Genomic DNA, 6000 nt, shown 5'->3' on the forward strand with positions numbered 1-6000 from the left:
AAAACTTGATGTAGTGACTTTGTACATGTAATTTACATCATTCAACCTTTATTTTAATCTCACTAGAATTAAGAAATTTAAGTAAATTGGTTTGTGATCAGATTTTAAATCCCCAAGTTGTTCCCCAATCAAAACTTCCTCTATTTTCTCACACGTACCATACGAGCAATTGCATAATCTACTACACTTGCGCCATTGTAGGTAGTACAAGTGAAATTACTAGACTTTGTTCATCTAGTCAAACCATTGCAAATGACTAAATCAAATGCCTCACATAGAGTAAGAAGTTGCTCCCCAAAGTGATGGCCCAACCCTCCAACGATGCGTAGCGTTGTTTCAACCGTGTGTAAATTAATGCGAACGTAGTTGGTAACCGTGCTAGGTTACAGGTCCCTCTTGTCCCTTCGTTATTTAAACTATGGTTATGTTATATGTCACGTTGTGGTGCGGCGATATTAAATTCGTGGATTTGGATCCACTTGCAATCTTCATGTATTTATTACTGTCCCTTCTCACCAGTCATAATACGCCATCTGTCGGTCTCCTCGGTCTGGTCGCTCCCGCCTTTTGACAAACCCTACCCTCGTTTGGCTGTCATTCTCATTTGTTCATTGTGCTTTGGCTCTTCGCTCTGCTCTGCTGAGGTATGTTGGTGCCTTCGGGCTTCTTTTGTTCTGTGCGTTGAGCTTTTATGAGGGCGACAACACCGTCAGTTCCCTGCTCTGTGCTATGGTATGGTTGCTGTTACTCTGGACTATTTCTGTCGTATGGGTTCATTTCTCTGCTTTGGTAACTTGTTGGTTTTTGGTTGTGACAGGGTAACCTTCAGTTCCACGCTTCCGGCTTGATTCATTCGACCTTGCCTCCGAGGTATGCACTTGTTCTATGCCATACTCTGCCTCGCACCTTTTTCAGATTCTTATGGACTCGTTCCTTGTCATCAGGCTCTGGTTGTCGGTTTCGGCTTTGCAATGCCGCCTTATCAACCACAGGTAAACGCCAATGTACTTGTGGCTTTGTTTTGTTTGCTGTGTTGGCTCCTTCCCTCCTTCCGGTTCTGCACTTCCAACAACTAACCCTCGTCCTCCTCTGTTTGCAGGTTTCTTAAGGTGGCTGGTCGCCGAGGGCTTGCTCTCTCTGCAATCTCTGGGGAGCAGGACAAAGCCGCCCAGACTCACACAACGGGTAGGGTCATTCCGACCACGATTCGATTGTTAGCTTTGTGATGGGTTTTGATACTCCTGGTTCTCGTTCCTTTGTAGTTACAGTCACCTGAGTTGTAGTTGGGTCCGTGTTCCACTCTGTCACTTTATGGCTCGAATAGCCCTTGCTATGTTGTATTTAGTTTGAAAGGTTTCTTTTAAAATCAATTTGTTTTTGTTGAGCGCTGTCTGGCTCGGAAACCCTTCTGTGCGCTCTTGCTTGTAATGGACGGTGGTTAAACAGGTTAATCGAATTAAACTGTTTCTTATTTGCTTTCAATACTTGTATTATTTTTGTAAATGGGTTGATGGTATCGTATGCGTTACCTGGTCGTTCGTCGGTGACTGTTGTTTATGCTGAATGGATCTCCCTCTTTCGCTGAAAATGGTTCCCTGTGTGCAATGCTTTTCCCTTTTCGACTTGTGTAGACCCTGTTAGAGTAAATACAGCTTGCTGTTCTATTGATTCAGATGCATTTTATTCACAGTAGAAGGAATTATGAAATGAACATAGAACTCAATCTGTTCTATTGATTCAGATGCATTTTATTCACAGTAGAAGGAATAATGAAATGAACATAGAACTCAATGCATGGAATAATTGGCAGTGGATTTTTAGTTGGCAAAGAAAATGATTTTTTTTCTTATTACAGAAGACTGTTTTCCTATCTGTTTCTTCTCACTGGAGATTCTACTCCCTTCCAACTATTTTTTCTTTGTTTTAATACTTGTAAGGTATAACTGCTTCTTGTTTTCGGTTGAACTGTTCAACCAGAATCTGTCCAACTGTTAGCCAGTTCTTTTTCCTTTTTTTTTTAAACAAAAATAATAACTAACTGCTAATTATTTCCTAAACTAAAACAATTCACAACTGTAATCCTACGGTCTTTAACGGCCTTCTGGAAAATGAAACAAATAACAAAAAGAAACCAAAAATGACAAGTTTAATAACCTGTCCAGCAATACATGTAGTCTTCGGCTTGTTTTTTTTTCCTTTCGAGACAGTCAACCACCTTCTGTCTCCTCGGAGCTGGATGCTCCTGCATCAGGCTCCCGGGGTGGCAAAAAGTCATGGCTCCGTTCCATGAGGTCGTCGACAGAATAGCCTGCTTTCTGTATCTGCGTTGTGTCGAGCCACGAACTGTCCTCTATCGGACGGTCCTTCCACTTGACCAAGTACCGCAGATATTCCTTCCTGCGTGTGCGCCTGGCTACCTGTGTGTCAAGGATCCTCTCGATCTCAAGGGGTTGTGCCATTGGCATCTGTCTCATCCATGAACTTTCCTCACAACTGGTGTTCCGCGGTGGCTTTGCTACTGCACTGTCTTCCGGATCAGCGACATAGGGAAACAGATCTGCCACATTAAAGATGGGAGAAATACCGATCCCCGGTGGCAGCTGTAGCTCATAGGCATTTGCAGAAAACTTGCGAATGATTTTGCAAGGACCGATCTTTTTATACTTCAACTTGTTGTATTCCCGTTTCGGAAACCGTTCCTTACGTAAATGCGCAAGAACTTCATCTCCAACGTTAAACTGTTAAAACTTCCCGTCGCTTTGAATCAGCTCGCTGCTTATACTTTTGGCTACTGTCCTACAATTTCAGCTTGACCTGCTCATGTAAGTCGCTCATTGCTTGGGCGAAATCTTCCCCATCAACACTTCGTTTTTTGAGCTTTCCCAAATCTCGTAATTCATGCACTCCACGTGGATGCATGCCGTATAAGATCTGGAAGGGACTATAACGGTGCTGCGATTAGGTGAATCGTTATATGCGAATTCCGCTTGAGCAAGTACACAGTCCCACATCGTGAATTTTCGCTTATCAAGCTCCGTAGAAAATTCCCCAGACTCCTGTTTACCACTTCAGTTTGTCCATCGGTCTGGGGGTGGTAAGCGGAGCTGAACTGTAACTGGGTGTTCAACTTTTTCCACAGGGTTCGCCAAAAATGTGTCGGTGAACTTTACGTCCCTGTCGGAGATGATGGACCTTGGGAGACCATGCAGTCCAACGATCTCGGTAAAAAACAAATGTGCTACATAAGTAGCATCACTGGTTTTCTTGCAAGGTATAAAGTGCGCCATCTTTGAAAATCGATCTACCACTACCATTACTGAATCGAAACCCTGCTGTGTCTTAGGCAAGCCCAGAACAAAATCCAAGCTGACGGAGTCCCACGGTCTGCTCGAAATGGGTAATGGTAATAAAGACCTGTATTCTGACTGTGACCCTTTGCTAGTTGACAAATCTTGCACCTACTTACGTACCTCTGTACATCCCGTTGCAACTTTGGCCAAAAATAGAAATGCCCTACCTGTGAAAATGTCTTGTCTATACCAAAATGTCCAGCCAGACCGCCACAGTGTTTTTCCTGAATAATGTTCTCTCGCATAGAATAGTTGGGAATACATAACTGTCCTACCTTAAATAATAACCCTTCCTGTAAATTGTAGTCCAACCATGGGCTACTATTTCTCAACAAAGGGTTTTGGCAGGCCTCATAGGCCTCCTTAAAATCTGCATATGTTTGATACAGTTCCCTCAGGTGCTCAAAGCCTAGAACTTGCATTGTACTTTCCTGTAAGAGTAGGGTCCTCCTACTCAGCGCATCTGCCACCTTGTTCGCTTGCCCACTAATATGTTTCAATACAAACGTGAAATTCTGAAGATACTCAACCCATGCTGCATGCTTATGGTTCAATTTATGTTGCTGCATGATGTACTGTAATGCAGAATTATCCGTAAATAAAACAAACTCATTACCCAACAGGTAATGTCTCCAATGCTTTAACGCTTGTATAATTGTGTAGAACTCCATGTCATAGGTTGAGTACTTCTGTCTACTCTCGTTTAGCTTTTCACTGAAATATGTGACTGGTCTATCCTCCTGACTAAGCACTGCCCCAATGGCTGTACCACTGGCATCACAACGAACTTGAAAAAGTTTGTTGAAGTCAGGCAGCCTCAATATCAGCCTTTCGGTAATCTTCCTTTTCAAAATCTGAAAACTATTTTCCACTGCTTCGGTCCAGTGGAAAGGCTGATTTGCCTTCTTGATTGTATCCAGCATGGGTGCGCAGATCTCACTGAAATTCCTTAATGAACTTCCTGTAAAAACTTGCTAGTCCGTGAAAACTTCGGACTTCAAATAAACTTCTTGGAGAAGGCCAGCTAACTATAGCTGCCACCTTTCTGGGTCCATCTTCAGTTCATTCTCTGCAATTACAAAACCCAGGTACACTAACTTCCGCTGAAAAAAGGTACACTTTTTCAGATTGATCAGCAACTTGTTTTGCTGCAGCTCCTCAACACACTTCGAACATGCCTGAAATGTTCTCCTTCGTTTTACTAAAAATCAGAATGTCATTCAAGTAAACTATTACGAACTTCCCAATGAATTCCTTCAGTACCTCATTCATCAGGCGCATGAAAGTACTGGGAGCGTTGCTCAACCCAAATGGCATCACCAGCCACTCATACAACCCTTCATTTGTCTTGAAAGCTGTCTTCCACTCATCTCCTTCCCGGATTCAGATCTGGTGATATCCACTCTTCAAATCAATCTTCAAGAAATAAGCCGCCCCACTCAAACAGTCCATCATATCGTCCATTCTCGGCAATGGAAATCTGTACCTAACAGTAATTTTGTTAATGGCTCTAGAATCCGTGCACATTCGCCACTCTCCTCCTTTCTTTGGAGCCAAAACGGTTGGTACTGCACAGGGGCTCATGCTTTCTCTAATCAATACCTTATCCAACAACTCCTGGACCTGCTTCCTAATTCTTCGTGGTCCTTAGGGCTCATACGATAGGCTGCTTTATTTGGCAGACTGGCCCCTGGTATAAAGTCAATACAGTGACTGATACCTCTCCTGGGGGGTAGTTCATCCGGAAGATCATCCACCACGATGTCTCCAAATTCCTGCAACATATTTTGAATTCCCTCGGGCAAGTCTGAAATCTGTGTGTGCAGTATCACTGCCTTTGGCCTTCTTATGACAGCAAAATTTACATCACTGTCTTCAATCTGTTTTATAAATTCTTTTCCGCCCATCAATAGTGCTTTTACCCCACTGGTCTCGGCTGCACTCTCCTCTTTAATGGGTACAAGCGTGTGCTTGATCCCATCTTTGACAAACTTATAACAGTTAGTTTTCCCGTCATGAACTGCGCTTCTGTCAAACTGCCAGGGTCGTCCTAGCAGTATATGACAGACATCCATTGGCATAACATCGCAGATAATTTTATCCTTATACCTGCCTATCTGAAACTCCACCTCACACTGTTCATCAACTAACAGTTGATGTCCTTTCTGCAGCCATGACACTTTGTAGGGAGTGGGGTGCTTCAGCTTTTTCAATCCCAGTTTCTCCACCATCTCTACAGCCACTAAATTGTCGGTACTTCCACTGTCGATGATCAGCTTGCAGCACTTACCCTGTGACTTGCAACTGTTCGGAACAAAGCCTTTCGCTGGTCAGGTTCTGCAATTCCTTTTGCTGGTTTCAACAGCACTTATTCAACACCAAAGCTTCACCCGTCTCTGGTGCGTTCTCCACTTCCTGAGGTAATGCCTCAGCATCCTCTGGCTGGCAACATAAGCTCCTCTCCCACCTACTGGTTCACCTTTCAGGACAGTCATATGACTTGTGCCCCACTTGTGGCAACGATAGCACTGGACGTTCCCCTACCCGACCATTTCTCGCCCTCGCTGGGCCGGTCGATCCTCTAGTGCTATTGTTTTCTACTGTTCCTGCAGTTTTAGAACTGCTGCCTTCTTCACTTGAACCTGCACCT

Source organism: Pinus tabuliformis, chromosome 2_2 (assembly GCF_031772625.1).
Source record: "Pinus tabuliformis cultivar Carrire ecotype Pingquan chromosome 2_2, CPIR1, whole genome shotgun sequence".
Lineage (NCBI taxonomy): Eukaryota > Viridiplantae > Streptophyta > Pinopsida > Pinales > Pinaceae > Pinus > Pinus tabuliformis.